This window comes from Anser cygnoides, chromosome 3, assembly GCF_040182565.1.
Source record: "Anser cygnoides isolate HZ-2024a breed goose chromosome 3, Taihu_goose_T2T_genome, whole genome shotgun sequence".
Lineage (NCBI taxonomy): Eukaryota > Metazoa > Chordata > Aves > Anseriformes > Anatidae > Anser > Anser cygnoides.
In genome coordinates, this window is record NC_089875.1 from 72,883,169 (window position 1) to 72,902,140 (window position 18,972).

General features: G+C 40.6%; 1 protein-coding gene across 3 annotated transcripts in view; it reads left to right on the forward strand.

The window, feature by feature from the left end:
* CDK19 (cyclin dependent kinase 19) overlaps positions 1–18,972 on the forward strand; it is a 127,730-nt gene that overhangs the window by 71,007 nt on the left and 37,751 nt on the right. The window lies entirely within an intron of this gene.

Sequence of the window (18,972 nt, forward strand, 5' to 3'; positions counted from 1 at the left end):
TTAACCACTTCTTTATAGGGTTTTACTTTTAAAAAAAAAAAAAGTCCAAATAGTAATAAAAATTAAATAAGATGGTATTAAGTGTTTGTACTTGCTCAAATATTGAGCCAAAATCCCAACCTGTAACATGGTTATGTTCTGTATAGCTGCTGTTCTCACATATAACTCATGTCTGTGAAAATAATTCTGCAGACAATATTTTGCATTCCTAAATTCCCCTTGGTGTTCAGCTGCCCAAGCCATTTTGTCTTATGCTGTAATCACTGCCAAAGAGTGGGTTTTTCACAAATGTGTCTTTCTGTTCTAAATTTTTTCTTTATTCCGTGAAACATGCTTGTACATTCTTACTTTGATTTGCCTTTAATATAATTACTTTTGATGTAGCAGTTGTGGATGATGATTCTTAGAAGTATGTGTGCAAAATCCAGTAGACTATGTTTTAATGAGCTGATATCGACTTGTAATGCTATGAAAATTATTTTTATGGCCGTTGAACTGTGGGTATGATTAGCTGTTTGCCAGCTCAGCTGAAAGTAAGTCTCTAAATGGGATCCTTAAGTTGTTTTTACTTCTTTAAATTCAAGATGTGAATTTCAGTCTCAGCCCTAGATCTGATTGCCTGTCAAGCAAATATTAATTTGAATTCTTGATAGTTGAAACCAAGAGAGTTGCAGACTCATTTAATTTTTGGATAATGCGTATGCTCCAAATTCTGGTTACCTGGGTAGTGTAATAATTTCGCAGTCTCTTCTTGCTGACTTTACTATGAGCAGATCCGCAGGCTGCTGCTGGCTGGCAGCCGCTGGTGGCAGGATGGGGATCGGGAGCCTGCTGCTCTCTGCGCGGCTCCTGGCTCTGCTCGGGAGCTGCTGTTCCTCCTCCGTGCTTGCTGCTGGGTGCCAGAGGTTTGCCGTGGCAATGGACAGGGGGACCTAAAAGTCATCTTTCTGATGTAGCACAAAACCACCTGCATGCAGTGTTCAGTTTGAAAAAACACCAGATCAAGCTGTTTTCTAGGTTCTCTCCTTTTGCAGCAACTTCTCCCATGGTGGAAGCTTTGATGCTAGCTTGTTTTTATCCCTCTTTCCTCGATAATATGTAGCTTGCTAAAGCAGTCATCTCCACAGTCCTTGTCGCTCATCATTTTTATTTTTGCTTCATCGGGAAAATACTAGACCCTCATCTCTCCCTCCTTGGGGCTGTGTGCACAGCAGTGCTCAGGAAAGTATTAATTAACTGTTGAAATAGGTCACCTAAATCACACCAGCCTTCTTTGGGGATGCTCTGAGCAGTCTGAAAACCCGAGTGGTGCTCGATTCGTCCACGCCAGTTCAAGATGCTGCAGTCTGGGGCTGTCCTGCTCTGCGCTCGCATCAGTTGTCTGCTGTCAGGGCGCTTGTCTCCAGCAAAGAGACAGTGCGGGCTGCTACAGGCAGTAAGGCTTTCAACTGCTGCAGCTATTTTTCTTGGTGCACGCACCTTGGAACCCTACTTCAGTATTTAGGTAGTCTTAATTTAGCGTAGTTGAAAATCCTATACTAACGCTGAGGGTATGGCTGCGTGAACAAGTTGCAGCAAGGCAGCCTAGGGTGTGGGTTTGCACTGCATTAGCCACTCTGTACTAACTGCTCAGCTGCGTGTTTTCATCCTGCAGAAGATGCACGGTCCTTTGATACTGCCGTGTTTAATGAGAATAAGATAAAATTGCCCAATATTTACCATTGTTAAAACTGGACAGATACTGTGTTATTTTTCAAGTGTCTATTTTACATTGTTTCTGATGGTTATTTCATTAAAATGTTGGTAACTAAAATATGTAATGACTTCATGGCATGTTTTTTTTTCCTGATTGGTGCCCATATGTTGAGCTTGTAGAGCTCAGCTTGACTGATCCTTTAGGGCACAGTCCTCCTGTAGTTCATGTCTAGTTTAGTGTTTAACATGGGACAATCGCTTCAGTCTCACAAAAATGGTGTTCAGGAGCAGGGCTCAGTATCCCTTTTCATTTTATTAATATCAGATTTCAAGTTGCCATGTCAGCTGACAGTGTTTGGATTTTTAATAGTAGGGACATTACAGTTGTTAAGTCTATTATTGACTCTAGTAAAACTTCCTTAGACTTTCACCCTGTTCTGAAGTTTGTAACTTGACTATTTTCAAAATGGTTGTTGCAAATACAGAGAATAATTTTAGCTGGTGGGCATAGCATATGCAAAATATAAGACAGTATGTTGTGGTTTAACCCAGTTGGGAGCTGAGCACCACATGGATGCTCACTCACTCCCCGCTCAGTGGGATAAGGAATCCCACTAAGAATTGGAAATCTGGAGAATCAAAAAAAAAAAAGTAAAACCTCAGGTAGCCTGGGCCAGCTGTCTTGGCCGTGTCCCCTCCCAGCTCCTGGGGCACCCCCAGCCCCTCGCTGGCCGGGCAGCACCAGGAGCAGGAGAGGCCTTGGCTCTGTGCGAGCGCTGCTCTGCAGTGACTGGAACATCCCCGTGTTATCACCCCTATTGTCATCACAAATCCAAAGCACGGCATTGTGAGCCCCCGTGAAAACCAGTAACTCCATCGCAACTGAAACCAGGACGTATGCCCTCAGAGTAAAAGTGCTCTTACGGTATGCTGGGAAAACTATTTTTTTCAGAGATAACTAGTTGCACTGCAGGCTTTTAAGAAGTTGTAATCTGGCTTTGAGGAATAGGAGTTGAGCCCTTAGCCTATTTATGCAGTTTGAAAAATAATAATAATAATAAAAAATCCCCTGGGGAGTTTATTTGCATTTTAAGCGTTCGATGTTTTGTGAAAATGTCCAAGGACTTGCCGGCAACATCAATAGCAAGGTAAAGCATAAATCTGGAGCGCTAACAACACAGAATTTTTCCTGATAAGTTGAGGCCACTTTGCTGCTGCTGGGACAATCACGTCTTTCTTTGAAAGTGTACTATGTGCTTGGAGTTGTTTAATTTAAAAAATAAAATAAAAGATTAGGACAGCTTGACCTGCCACACTTGAACACGCTCATGTTTTTGGCGTGAATCACAGAACATTTCTCAGGAATTGGCGGTATCTCACAGCCACTGCATGCCTATGCAAGTTGTTTTTCATTTTTAAAAATGGCATAATTGTTGAATGGAAAAATATTATAATTAGTTCTGAACTATTTCAGATTTTGGTTTTGGCAGGCACGGCCTTCTTCACAACTCTTCTTTTCTGTTTTCTTTCTTGACGCAAATCTTTCATTTGCTTCCAGCTTCCTGCTCCTCTGCCCACGTTCCTGTATCTGTTGATCTACCTTTTGCCATCTCTTTAACATTACTCATATAACCTTGACTCAGCTTTGACTTTCCTGAAATACTCCTCTTTCTTCATCTTCACAACAGTAATTATTGCTCCTCCCTTTGGCATTCACAACTTCGAGCTCTACAGTGGCTATCGCAGGTAGAATTCTGCATTTCTTACCTTGACCAATATGGGAGGAAAAGCTTTCTCATTCCAGATGCAGTGATCCTCCTTTATTTTAGGATCTAGTTAAAAGTTAACGTACTCATTTGAAAACTTCAAAGATTCATTAAAATGCAGAGCTCTGTAAGTTCTGTTTTTCTGAAGTTGGTAATGGTCCTGACCACGGTGGTTCTGCTCAGAACAGAATTCTTAAACAGACTCAGGACAGCTTTCTTAAAGCTTTTGTCCTCCCATATATCTCCCCCAAATGCATTCCTGTGTTTCCCTACTTAATTATATGTACATAATCTTTCTCTGCCTTCTAAATTTTAACTCCAATTAGTAGCTTTAAGAATGACTAGTGTCATCATGGTCGTGTATGTTTAAGCTATTACAGTCTATAGTTCTGACATGTAATAGTTTAATTCTTGTAAAGGATTTGGAGACTATTGGAAAAATCCCTTATGAGATGAAAAGGTGTCTATCCATTTTAGATTTTTTGGACTTTTTGTCCTACTTTAAAAAAAAAAAGACAAAAAGCAACTAACCAAAATGACCAATAAAAACTAACTTTCCAGAAATGTTTGTAGTATTTGTATTATGGGAAGTATATGTGAAAACTGTTTTTAGAGGTGTCAAGCTGATCCCTGATCCCAAATCGTCATTAATTAATTTGTAAACATTTTGTGCAGTAAGTTTGTAAATGTGTCTAAAAATCTTCAACCATAGACTTCAGTGCAGAACTGGCCTGGATTAGTGATTGATTTTAAAGCCTCTTAACAGTTTCTGCTGAAAACTCGATATAGGTGTTCCAAATCAATAATTAACTGGCTTTTTCACAAGGTATTAGATACACAGCAGTACAAAATATAAGAGGAGTCTTGATGTTTACTATAAAACTCTTACAAAAGTATTGCAAGTAACTCCAGAGACATGATCAAGTTAATAAACAAATTGATAAAGTGTTAGGTTAAAATTTTATAAGATGAGTTTATGAATTTTTTTTTTGATTTTGTGCTGCATATGTCATTTGAAAGTAGTTAATCTTCAAAAGACTCCCTCAACTTTTGACACCATTTCCCACAGCATTTTCCTGAAGAAGCTGGCTGCTCAAGGCCTAGATGAGTGTACGCTTCGTTGGGTTAAAAATTGGCTGGGTGGCCAGGCCCAAAGAGTTGCGGTGAATGGAGTTAAATCCAGCTGGAGGCCGGTCACTAGTGGTGTTCCCCAGGGCTCAGTATTGGGGCCAGTTCCCTTCAATAGCTTCATCAATGGTCTGGACGAGGGTCTCGGTTGCACCCTCAGTAAGTTTGCAGATGACACCAAGTTAGGCCTGAGTGTTGATCTCCTCGAGGGTAGGAAGGGTCTGCAGAGGGATCTGGATGGGCTGAGGCCAACTAACTGTATGAAGTTCAACGTGGCTAAGACCTGCACTTGGGGCACAAAAACCTCATGCAGTGCTACAGGCTGGGGGAAGAGTGGCTGGAAAGCTGACCAGTGGAAAGGGATCTGGGAGTACTGGCCGACAGCCAGCTGAATATGACCAGCAAAGTGCTCAGGTGGCCAAGAGGGCCAACAGCATCCTGGCTTGTGTTAGAAATAGTGTGGCCATCATGACTAGGGAAGTGGTTGCCCCTCTGTACTAGGCTCTGGTGAGGCCGCATCTTGAGTACTGTGTTCGGTTTTGGGCCCCTCACTCCAAGAAGGACATCAAGGTGCTCGACTGTGTCCAGAGAAGGGCCATGAAGCTGGTGAAGGGTCGAGAGAACAAGTCTTACGAGGAGTGGCTGAGGGAGCTGGGGTTGTCTGGCTTGGAGAAGAGGAGGCTCAGTGGAGATTTTATTGCACTCGATTACCTTAGAGGAGGCTATAGCAAGGTGAGGGTTGGGCTCTTCTCTCAAGCACCAAGTGGTAAGATGAGGGGAAATGGCCACAAGTTGTGCCAGGGGAGGTTTAAGTTGGATATTAGGAGAAATTTCTTTACCGAAAGGGTCGTGCGACATTCGAACAGGCTGCCCAGGGAAGTGGTGGAGTCATCCCTGGAGGTCTTCACAAAACATCTAGATGTAGAACTTAGTAGCATGGTTTAGTGGTGGACTTGTCAGTACTAGGTTAAAGGTTGGACTAGATGATCTTAGAGGTCTTTTCCAACCTGAACGATTCTATGATTCTATTAACTTTTCTTAAGTTGGCTACCTAAAATATTTAAGCACCACCAATTTATATCCTGCCAGGAACTACTTTTTGGTTTGCGTTAATGAGGACGAGTAATACCTATCATATTTGTTCATGCAAGCATGTGTTAACATAATTGTATTCTGATGCATTTTTATTTGGTAATAAATAAAAAAATAAAGATACTAGCAATATACTAAGGAAACAAACTTTTGGAATCTGAAGGGCTAATACTGTGAAATAAGTATGTTTAGTGTATCTCCTCCCTCCCCCCCCCCCCCCCCCCCCCCCAATTTCTTTTACACTTCTCCAAAATGGAAGCAAAGAAATTATTTGTTCTTTCCATAAATTATTTTGGCTTGATTGCCAACATCTTTTTTTCTTCCGTTTTCTTTCACGAATCAAGACGCAGTTTTAGGACAGAAAGATTAACATTTTACTAGTTACTGTGCAGTTTTTAATGAACTGTTGCCATTTCTATAAACACTTCAAACCACTCTATCAAATATGCTCAGTACAAATGCTCTTCTTCAACTTACCTTGGTTATTTTTACTTTGACGGCTGAGAGATGCCATAAATATTATGCAAGCCTTAATGGAATATTCATGAATTTGACAAAGTGTTGTTGATCAATCATACATCGACTTTGTAAATACAGTGAGAAATCGGGGCAGACAGATAAACCCATTATTACTCTGAAGAGATTTCTCCACTGCTCTGCTGCAACTTGATTATCAGACACGTGGAATCTCTAAACTGGAGAGCCTCTTCAGTCTTGCAGGTCAGAACACAAGCATGTTTTCTTGGTGGAGACAACTTTATTGTGAGTACAAGTGAGAATATGCACTGGAAACCTCTTAGCTGTTCTACCTGCCTGTGGGCACACTTTTACCAGTGGCATCCTGTGGTAAATAAGAGATACCTTTATTCCTTCATGAAAAGAAGCAGGCTGTTTATTGCTTGCTGCAAGATACCACATGATAAGAGTGTGCCCATGGCAGTTCCCCACATGTTAGCTGAGGTGCTGACAGCTCACGCTTTCACTTAACCCAGATAATTTGTTCATCTAGCTGCATGAATTTCTAAGGCTATTCTAAATGGGTCATTTTGCACACAAAAATGCCTGTAGAAAAGTTTAAGAATGTAACTGTGACTATTTAACAGATATCTATGTAAACCATTTTAAAGGGATTTAACCTCATTTATGCTGTTGAAACGTACGAAGACTACTGCATTTGGTTGTTCTAGCAAAGGTATGAGTGGACAGTGCCTTTCCCACAAGGCACTAAAGTGCCCTGTGAGCTGTTCATGGTCAGGGTTTGTAGATTCAAGAACAGGAGGTCTAAGCTCGTGTGCAAACACAGTCTCATTACTTTCCGGTTCCAGTTGCTAGTAAGAGATGCATGGGATAGAAGGGAAGGAGCAGTGTTCACAACTTTCAAATGGTAATATTGTGTGTGGGTTTGTGAATCTTCCTTAGGTTTGCTCCGGCATACTTTGCCTTGGTATCTGCAAAGTCTTTATTTTGAAATCTTGGAGACCCGTGTTTGAAACGAATGGCTGCAAAATACTCTGCAGAAAGACAGCTTCTCTTCTGAGTGAGGAAATATTACAGAAAAGGTGGGGTGTTTTTCGGAGTTAAAACCCGGAAGCTGTAGAAGCAGTTATGGGTAGGGCAAAGTACTTTTCGTGTCCAAGATGCCAGTGTATGTACTGGCATTACAGCTTGCCTTGGACTGTGACACTTGATACTAAAACACAAGTTACTGATGCCATTCTACAAAGCAAGAACTGTTTTATGTTTAAAACGATATTGAAAATCAATATTTATCAAGCGGCATAAATACTATGGTAACTGAGAAACCAAAATATTTCTCCCTTTCTAGATAAGAAAACTTAACTATCTTGGGCTATACCTATGGCAGCTAAGTAACTGTAGTAAATGCTTGACATTTTTTTTTAAAAAAAAAAAAGATAATTTGTGGTCTCCATTACTTTTTTAATTGACTTATCAAATCAATAGCTCTGTTTTTTTCTGAACCAAGTTCAGGTTTTCAATCTCTGTATTCCGAGCCATTTTTTTCCCTCCTGCTCACATCCCTTTCTCCATCTCCACCAGCTCTGCCAGTGGTTGCAGACACGATCCTTCATTCCCTTTGTCTTTCCCTTGCTCCTGCCAACTCTGCTGTTTTACCAGACTGTTTTTGCTTGAGAGAACCTCTCAAGACTGGGGTTGCAACTAGGTGATCTTTAAGGTCCCTTCCAACCTTAGCCCTTCTATGATAAGATAACGTTCCCCGAGCTTGTGCCCTGCCTTGCACAAATCTCCCCAAGCCCCATCTGTGCAGTTAGCATTCCTTCCCCACACAGCACACGCTGCTCCGTGTTCCCTCCTCTTATCCTTCTGGCTTGTCCCTCTCCGATTCATGGCCTACTAGCTATTAGTTCAGTACACTTCAGTACACTTCGCCCTTGGTGTACCAGAATGGCTGCATAAACAAACAATAAATTCCTTGAATTTGGTTATTGTGGAATGTGCCTTGTTGTATGTCAGTCATGTTTGAAACAGCAGTTTTCTAGACCTGTAATTTGCAGTTGTTTACAGTTTAACAAAAATACATGCTGGATTGAAATGGTTTGTGCTTGTTCCTACCTGGTTTGTTAGACAATTACGTTGAATTGGTGGAAAATCTGTTTAAGCACATGGCCTTTAATTTACCCAGAATATTTTCATGTTGAGAATGTTTCAAGTTGTTTTAAGATGTTGATAATTCTGAATCTGTGTTGATTTAAACCCTGGGCCCTACCCGTTCAGTCAGATCTACCCACCATAGGGGTAGCACTTAATGAATAAGTGAGCAGAAAGGGAGTGCAGTATTCTTCTAAATTTCACATGCATTAAAAAGTCATAATTAACATAAATGCAAGCCATTTACTAATCTTCATCTCTCATTTGAGTGTGGGAATACCTAAAACTAGCAGATACTGAATAATCTCAGGCTTCACAAAAGACCTAGAAATCCTGTAACTTATGAATCTATCTTCAAACCTATCTTCTGTTACCTCTAACTTTTTTAGTCTATTTTCATGTAGAAGAAAAAGTCATAAGAGGATCATTGTATCACGTTGGTCTTTCATTAACTTTGTAATATTGAGGTCTAGTACTGGGTAAAGGAATGGCAGTGAGTGAAAGATGTTTTGCTGTGTCTCCTGTTAGGTTTCACCACCTCTTAAAATCTCATTACTGAATTTCACTCTAAATAAACCAATGTGTACCCAGCCATTACTGAGCAGCTCCAGCACAAGAGCAGGGGGCTTGTGGGGTATGCTGGCTCCCTGGAGGCCCCAGCTTTAAGGGGTGCAGGATGGAGCTTGAGAGGATTTGGGGATTCTGCACTCCCATGAACTCTGGTGTTGTGAAACAATTACTTGTCTGAATGATGGTGGAAGCAAAATTCAGCTGTTGTTACCACAGTTGTAGCATACCTCAAGCAGACAAAATTTACCAGTTACTTTTAAAACCCCATAGCTGCTTGTTCCAATGGGGAGACAGCTTCCAAGGGAAATTAGGAGAAGCAGCGTTCTCCAACTTGGTGATACTAGACTAGATTTGAAGTATGACTGTTGCTAAAGAATATGGCCATTGGTGCTCTTCTCCTTAAAAATAAGAGCCTGAATGGGCCTAAGGATCCCCCAAAAGTCAGGAAACTGAAGAGTAAAGGAATAGTTTCAGTGTAAACTGACAGGGAGATGTAGAGAGATTTAGTCTGGGGTCTGGGATGAGCAGAGTGATGGTGATAAGCTAGGGAAAGAGTTCCAGTTAGGATGTTTTTTCAAGGAGATGTTTTGCTTAATTTAATTTGTAATTAAATCTGTTTGCTTTGCAGTCCATAGTTTGCCTTTTTCCTCTGCAAGCCAAGTGAGGTCGTGCTGCTTCAACCAACAGTCCTCTATGCAACTTGCAACTGAAAAGTCCTCTGTAACATGGTGACTGGATTGTTAGTCTGAGCCCTTGCACCCCAGCGGACTGTTAAATCCTAACTGGTATTGCTGTAGGTGTCAGGACTTGTATTAGGGTGACAGTATTTCTTCTGAAGCCTGGGCACTGATCTGCTGGATGGTCCGTGGTGTGAAAGTAACTTACCCTGCAGATACTGGAAGGCAAGCACTTGCTTCAAGAAGATACTCAGAGAAAGATTACAGGAAGATTGGGGTTACATTGCAAATTGCTGATCTAAATTATTTCTACGTGAAGGAGAAGTTGATTGTACAGTAAAATAGAAATTTACATTCATCACCTATGTAAGGATTAGATTTTCTAGTCTTTATACTCAGCATGAAAAAAGGGGAGGGGAGATGGGTCCTCGTCTTTTTTTCCTTGAGATTATGAGCCTAGGAAGACAGCATATATGAAAAGCGGTTAAATAATTTAGTGTAATATTGCAGAATAGTGTATGTAATAAACTGACAAGAATTAATTTAACAATATGAAATATAATTAGACATAAACATGATTTGTTCAAAACTTATTTTTTTTCAAAATCTTGCTGAAACTTTCTACCCTAAAATAAAATAAAATAATTTTCTTGTTCTATCCCTCAAGCTGTATTCCCATGTCCACATGCAGACAAAAAAGGACACTTAAAACCCACTCAAGATGGAAGCGACCTCTCTAAATAACTGTGCTACCTTCTTATTCTTCTTCTCCTTTGAAATTTCCATTAAAGGACTTTTAGTATTTCAACCTAATTCAATCAATCTAAGCTATCCGAGCAGAATCATATTTGTAATGAAAATGGGTTACATTTATATCTGTTTATTTACTGCACTCAGAAAAGCTTTGTTAATTCTTTGACTCTACCAGGGTCCTAGGGGAATGGAGGTATTGGAGTTTTACTGCCGAAGATACTTTGTGAAATGCAATTAACAAAATGTTTTACGACCGTGTCAGTAGTCTCATTGTCAGCTGCTTGTACATTGATTGGCTAGCAGCTTCATCTGTCTGCCTTAATAACACTACTAAAAGGGGAGGAGTAGTCAGAATGTCGTATAAAACAAATACCAGAAATTGACAATAGGGGAGTTTAGTGCTGTAGCTGGAAGAATTATCAGACATAGCAATTATGGCGTGTAATTTTTAGGATATTGTAACAGAAACAAAGTTATGCAAACAAAGAGCTCCAGCAGCAGGGAGACAGGTATAAATCACCCTATGTCATTTGCTTCTCATTTCAAGCTTAGTGCAATCGTAAGCTTTCCAACGTTAGTATTCTGTCAGACCTGGGTCTTAGGTTTTGCTTTTAAAAGGGTAAAGAAGTTGGTTGTAGTGTTCCACGTGTGCAAATGCTTTCTCAGTTTGTTTGCCTTCAGGTAGCTATTCCATGGTGAAGGATGCCGAGCCAGGGCTTCATGGCGGAGATGCACTGGCTTGGCTCACTGTAGTGTCTGGGCCATTCAGGGCATCTCCTGAAGCCCCAACAGAAGAACTGTGCTTTCATGGAGGGAAATTTGTTCTCTCCATTTCCTCTTTGTCATCTATGAAAACACAGAACATTTTTCCTAACTGCTTTTGAGGTGAGTCTTTCTTCTGTTCCCGTGCATGACGGGCCTGCACCTCTGCGCTGCTCAGAAATAACGTAGTAGAGGTGCAGGGATCCTGTCCCCCACTGGTCTTGCTGCCCCCAGAGCCCAGACGAGATCTGAAGACAGGGCCCGCAGTGACTGCGGAGCAACTGCACGGGAATTTTGCTGCAGCGTGTGCTGTAACGTGTTGAAAATCCCAGGAACAATGAGAATTCAGCGTATTATTTAAATGTTTGCTTTATGACGCTTAATTTTTCATTGATGATTTATGATGGTATTTTTCTTTGTTTCCATCTGTCTTCCCCCTTCTTTGTCCTCCTCAAGGTTACACGTAACGTTTTCTGTTCGAGCATGCTGTTGTGAACCAGCACCAGCAGAATGCTCTGGATAATGTTGCATAGCAACATAAACTTTAATTTGTGTCAAATGTTTTGGCATTCTCCTGATGTGCATTTTTTTCATTTTTTTTCCCCTTTTTTCTCTTGATCTGCATTGTCATGGATTGGGTTGAAACCACAAGTGCATTGTGCAGATTATTACAGTAGAAGCAATGCCCGGTGTCCAGAGTTGTCTGGAGTTTTCAGTTCTGTCCTGCAGTAATTTAATGCACCATTAGCCATAAGAAACCTGCAAGAAATGGCGTATGAAAGGAAGATGGTTTCGTTTCTGAGCTATTATGTAGCCCAACATTACATTCTCCTCTTGTGATTACTGTTATTTCATATAACCCTTGTGTTGGCAACCCGCTTTCCAGTGACACAGCTGCAACTTCATTATGCATTGGTTAGCCAGGGAATAGAGTTTGGCTAATAGACTTTTCCTGCGTCAACAATGACCAAACACCTTGAGTTTATAAATTAAACGGTCTTTCTAGCAATTGCCTATGAAGCCATTGTTTCAAATCGATTTTGAAGCAGAAAATTCTCATAAGGAGCCCAAATATCCTGGCCATTTCTGGAGAGTGCCTGGGTAGCGCCGACGGGAGTGAATTTAAAGAATTACGATCAGTTGAGGTAGATGCTTAAACAGCTCTCATGAGAACACCCAACCTACGAAAAATGAGGTAAAACAGAAACGAATACTTTACTTGACCACTGATTTCGTTATCATAAGGATGGATATTAGAGTAACTGAAGGCATAGCAACCTGCACAGAATGGACTAGATCGTATGAGTCTGTTATACGTGATTTGGGTAAAAAGAAGGACAAGTCCTTCCTTCCCATGGTAGAATACATTTATGCTGAGTGTGTTCCTCAGGCTGGACTTCTAGGCTGACGGCTGACTCTGTCACCTCAGACACGTGTTTGCAGTGCTGGGCACGTAGCGGTGTCGCTGCTGAGCCGAGGTGCAGTAGGAGCAAAACAGGATAACCGAGGCAGCTCTGCGTGAAGCAGCTTCGTGCCACTGAGCTCAGACAGCAGTGTGCGGCGTTCTGGTGTGGGCTGAGCTGCCCCGTGGGACGTGACAGAGAATCTGAAGAGGTATGCAGAGGAAGGAGGGGGGGACAGCCACAAATTGCAACAGGACACGTTTTGATTAGGTGATGGGCACATTTTTTTTTCATCATGAGGGCGGTCGTGGATTGCCCAGAAGGGCTGAGGAATCTCCAGCCATGGAGGACTGCAGCTCCCTTGGTTATGACTCTCTGCAACCTGATGCAGCTTCAGAGTCGGCTGTAACTTTGAAGCTGGCCCTGCTTTGGGCAGGCTTGAGACCAGCTGACCTCCAAAGGTCCCATCCCTCGAAGTATTGTATGATTTTTAACCCATTCTTCAGGTAAGTATTCAGAGTCCTAGGCTTGTCTAAATTGGTCCATGCTGAAGCCCACGTAGGCATCTTTGCTGTTGCTGTAGGCTAGATAATATCAAGTTTATCGCAGGGCCTCTTTAATATTTTTTTTAGTTACTATTATTATTTTTAATATGTGCAGATCTGTGGTTGCACTGTGGGCATAGTTTTGGTGTTCCTGCTTTCCTTTGCTTTTGCATTCTTTGCATAGAGGAGTTTCGTAGGAATATATAAACATGAAAATATTTCTTTGATAGATAGCTTTGATATGAAAACACTATGTTTCCCCTCTCAACACGTAACGGATACGGGCAAGGAATGTGTTTAACCAAAATCTTTATCTAAGACATTCCAAAGAAATGTTTCAGATATCTTCTCCATAGTTTGTTCCTAGCAGTAATTCATTTCACTGTTAGTCCCAGAGCCCAAGATAAATTCTGCGCTTCTTGTTGCTATTGGAATTTCTGGTATCTGAAGCTAATGACTATTTTGACCATATCAGTTCAGCAGCTATGAAATAAATAAGTCCCTAACATTCTCTGACACCATGGTTTATGATGGGGCATCTAGTTTCCATGGCTCAGAATGATGCAAAAGGCTTTTTTTGCTCTCGAATAGTGGCACACGTTTCTATGTTTCTATGTTTCTGTATACATTTCATATTGAAATTATTTTTATAAGAAGCAAGTGTGGAGATAAAAATAGTCTTAGCACATATTTATTACTATATTAATAAAAACATTTCTATGCATTACTGCCGTGAGTGCATTTGAAAATGTTTTTGTTGTCACCGGTATTCCTCTGGTGATTATCAAGTATGCCATTGATGCATTTTAAAGGCAAAAATCTGGCAACACTTAGGCGTAAAGTTTTACATGCCCGCATTTGTTTGTATTTTCATTGTTATTACATAGTGGCTCTTGGACTGTTTCTTTTCTTTTTTTTTTTTTAGTTTAGTTTTAAAAGCTTTCCGTGGTATTTTTTGGTTCCTGTGTTGTCATATATTTACTTAATTTGTTTGCCTCTGTTTTCTTTTTCTCCTCTTTAGATTTAAATAAGTTTTGATTTCATTTAATGATTGCTACTTCAAAACATTTTCGCAGTCCTTTTTACTGCCTTTTTAGTCCATGTGCTGTAGTGATTGATTTTATATTTGGCCTTGCTCAATTTGATAATATCTCTAGAAACATTGGTTGGAATGAAATGATAAATATCTTGTTGGGATTTTTAATGATAGTACTTTGTCAGGTAGAGCATTTCAGTAATATAGAGAAATAGTGGGAAAAAAACTATGGGTTACACATTTAGACAGATAATATAATAGTTTTTCGTGAAGTTAAGTCTAACTCAGCTGAAAAAATGAGTTGAGAGTGATGCTGTGTAATCAGAGCAGTGAGTCCGATAGGAGTTCACACAATGTACGGGTCCTAAAGAGAAACAGATGTGAAGATACGGTCCTCTTTGTGGTTCATTTCTGTCTACTGCTTCAGTGTCAGAAAAAATGTTGACCAAATGGTTTTCTAAAAAAGGAGAGGAAAGTGATGATAACACATTTTCTTTATGTATTTCAGTATGTAGAAGAAAATGAAACGGAAGTGATAATGGTTTGGAGTTTTGCAGTACATGGTAAAATCTTTAAAGAACAATTTTTTTTTTTTCAAATCCTACGTTAATGAGATCAATTGCTATCAAAAGCAGTAGTAGGAGTATGCAATATTTATCTGAAGACAATGTCTGGGCTTGAATAGCATTGGGTGAAAACAGAAACGTGCCTACGTTTCCTTGCAGATGAGAAGAGCAAAAGCCTTTTTTTGCAAACTTAGGTGAAAACTCTGCAGCTCCCTCTGCATTTTGAACTTTATGGCTCAGTGATCTTCTGAGCAGTGCCCATGTGTCTTCTTCTTTGGGAACGTTTCTACATTTCTTTTTTATTTTTCATTTTTTGCTTGTGAATTGAAAGCGCATCTATGTATGACACTGTGCTGTCTGCAATTTTTTAAATGATTAAGACTTGGAAAGACCTCATCACAAGCCAGTTTCTTTAATTGTGGAGAGAACTTTTATTTAGAAGACTTGCAATATCTCTTACAATGGAAGCCTCCTAATTTCAGCTCATTCTTTGTCCAGTGATACATTCCAAAAGGGAAACACATTTGTTTGGGTATAAACAATAAAGAATGGTGTATGGAAAGTGGCGTGTCCCTGCGGAGGTTTTCTCATAGGAATGTAATTCTGCACCAAATCTCTTAAGAATTGTGTCACCGCTGTACTTAAGGAGATAACAACAATAACCATTAAAACTGAAGCATTGCCATCTATTGTTCAGCTGTTGTTCCTGTTTTGACCCATTACTCTCTTTCAAGACTAGATGGCTTCTTTTCCTTCACCTTTCTTCTAGTCCCCTGTCTAAATGTTTAAATGGGAAGCCCATTGATTCACATAATATGGATGTCAATGAGGATTCATATCTCATTCATGATATGTGTATTATTTATAAAAAACATGCCTGTTAGCCCAACACAGTCAGTTCTCTCCCACCAAGATCTGCTAATTGCTTTATTCCCACTGTCCCCCTGATGCAGAGAAGTAAATACCAGTATCTATGCTCAGTACTTCTAAAGGACCCATTAAATCATAGTCATCTACATCCACATCTTTTTGCAGATATTTCAGATTTTTGCTCCGGTTGCTGTTGACCTTGCTCCTTTTTTCTCATGTTTTGTAGACAGTCAAACCTCAACCGCATTTCTCAGCAGGGATTAGCCTGTTCATTTTTATAGCCGATCTTACACGTGAGACCCCAAACCCGTACTGTTTCGGAGGTTTCTATAGCAACTGAAGATGTGGAAATGCAGCAGTATCACTTTGCTTCGCAGCTGGTGTTTTTGTGTTCGCAGCAAGAGGGGTTTTAGGAAAATAGGGGATGCTTTAATTGGGATGTAACTGGTTCTGAAGGCGAGTCGTTGTTGGATTACCTCACCTTTTACAGAGGAGTTAGTTAAGGATTTTAAGTAGGGTGTCTCAAACTTTTTTAAATGAAATTCTGTCCTTGGTAATGAGGTGTGATTTACTGTTGAGTGTCAATTTGGATCTCATAGCTGCTTGGGCCTTTTTCCACCTAAAGTGGAGTTTTCGTCATCACATGGATAACAGTAAGGTTTGTTTCTGTAACTCGAATCGTGCTTATGACCTTCACATACTCAGAACGTACCTGAGGTATGGAGCTATTTAATTTCTCTGATTTTTGCAGTTGTACACTAACTATATTAGAGTAGACTATAATTCTGTAATAGGCTGTTAAGTGACTACCTCTGAGTAAAATGTTTTGACACTTAACACCTCCTGCATACCCAGAGATGAGACCACCACACTCTTCCTTCTCCAAAAAGCAGAAGTTGTTTGCACTCCCTTCAGCCGTCCTCTCTCCTACCTCATGACGGCAATGAGGTTCTCTGATACCAAATGAAAACCCATGAAATAATGCAGTCTTCTCTCCGTTCCTGAGCACCTGAAGGTCTGCCACTCTGCCTTGGTGCTGCCAGCGAAGCCAAGGCCCGGGGGAAGCATCGCTGCTCTCTGCAGGAACCGGTTGGGTTCCTCGTGGTGTAGCTTGCATGTTGTGAAGACACTGGGGAGGTGTGTGTGGGGTTTACTTCTTGGTGTTTGAGCCATCATTATATAAAAACGACCACAAAACACGTAGCCTATGCTTTAAGCTCCTTTGAAGCGGTTTATTTTGACTAAATAAAAATCCGTGGGCACAGGAACTGACTATCTCGTGTCTCATCTCAGGAAGGTGTGTCCTAACTATCGGGGTAGTGTTCCTCTTCATGTGGCTCGGTGTACCTGCAGTTAAAATGCTTTTCTAACCAGAACAGCCCTGATTACCAGGAAGAACTTCCAAAGTTATAATCTATTAGTGGCCGATTAAAAAAGAAAAAAGGTCGATGTGCTCAAGTGGGAAATAAGAAGCAGGTTTGGATGTGTGCTCCCCCTGGCTTAAGGCCTCTCAGCTGCCATGACAGGAGCTGTTACGAGACAGTGGCCTGCAGACCAGTGGGACCCTGCCGGCATCAGGATGCTGCCTGCATCCTCAAGTTTTTACTTCCATGGATTCTAACCTAGCGTATCCCTTGTATGAATAGGGCCAACGAGTTGCTTAAGGGTTGGGGTATCTTTCTGAGGCTGAGAGAGCTGGGACTGTTCAGCCTCGAGAAGAAGAGGTTCGTGTGAGATCTTCTCAATGGGTATAAATAGCTGATAAGGGCGAGGAGGGAAAACTGAGCCAGACTCTTCTCAGTGCTATCCAGTGACAGGGGAAGAGGTGAACGGTGTAAATTACAATACAGGAAATTCCACTAAGCATGCTAAAAAGCCATTTATTTATTTATTTCACTGTAAGGGTGGCCGAAGACTGGCGCAGGCTGCACACAGAGGCTGTGGGGTCTCCCTGCGGGGAGCTGTTCAGGACCCAGCTGGACACGGCCCCGAGCAACCTGCTGCAGCAGGCCTCGCTTTTAGTTGCTGGGCTCGGACTCGGTGGTCTCCAAAGGTCCTTTCCAACCTCAGCCATTCCGTGATTATTGCATTTTTTGTCAGCGGGTAAAATAGAGCTTATTTCTGTGAAGAAATTGCTGCTTGAAGAACCTTGTAATATTGCAGATAAAATATGAGTCTTACGAGATGTTGTGAGAATCCTGTTTTATCTGCTTAAATTTAAAATTTTATCTTAGCACAACTCCTGGTGTTACACAGTTTATTTCTCACAACAAAATTCTTCAATAGAAAAAAATAATTAGAAATTATTGCAATAACCACTTTTTAAAATCAGCTCCTTTTATTTGAAAATAAAGTTATTTTGCATTTTTTAGTTCCTAAAATCCAACCCTGAATGTAAAGGTCTCTAGAAGTCGTTTTAATTTCTAATCAAGTCTCAATCAAGGTTGCCGGGTAGGAGTTTAGGGAAGAATTCTGATGAGGAAACTGAAATTTTGCTGCCTTGGTTGGGACAATTAGAGCTGTGTGATTCTTAACAGAGATAAAATGTCTTACAAACTTGTGTACTTCGATTGCTGAAGAATGGGGTTGTTCTGCTCGCCAGAAGATTGAATCTAGCATAATACTGAGTTTGACCAGTTGCCTTGAAGTGTTTTATTTCATTATCTCTAAATATTGCTGAGAGCAAGAATCATCTTTCTCTTTCCTAGGTTTGCTGGTGACAGATGACTCAAGATAAGTTAGCAGAAGCCCTTCCTTACTTTTAAAAATTGTCGTTATTATTGATTTACCAATATTAACTGATATCTAAGTGATCAGTGATTTATCAGTGTTAATCAACTCAAGGAAAGGAGTGTCTAATGAGTAAACTTTTAGTAGTTAATTTGAAGAGTGTTAACTTACAGGTAATTAAAATACCTGTTGCGTTCTCCAAGAAGGGAGTGCATTTTCCCTCAGGAAATTATCCTGAGATTTAAAAAGCAAACAAACAAAACAAAACAGCAGGTAGTGCTCATTTTTAAAGTGAGGAGGAGGACTGAGGCAATGGCATCTGGAGCAGGGTTAGAAGGAGAGGGGAAAGAGAAACCATGGTTGGAGCCAAGGAAAAAGCAATGTCTGGCACCGGGCAGGGGTGGGAAGGGGGAACAACTTCACGGGACCAGATAGTAAGGAGAAAGAATAACTGAAGTAGAATAGCTGAAATAGTGCTATCTTTGCTTTTTTGGGGGGAGGGAGGGAAGGAGCTTTGTTGTTGTTGTTTTAAAAAAAAAAAATTATAAATGTAATAACTGGCTGCATGCAATTTTGAGCCAAACTAGCAATCCTAGTTTGACTGTTTTATTTCAGGTAAATGATGGCAAACATTAAGAATCGAGAAGTGAAGTGAGATTTTGATGTCTCTTTCTGATCCTTGAACAAATCCTGTTTGAGCAGACCTCTTTGGGCACTAGAGACTGTAGATTGTGAATCAAAGTATAATTAA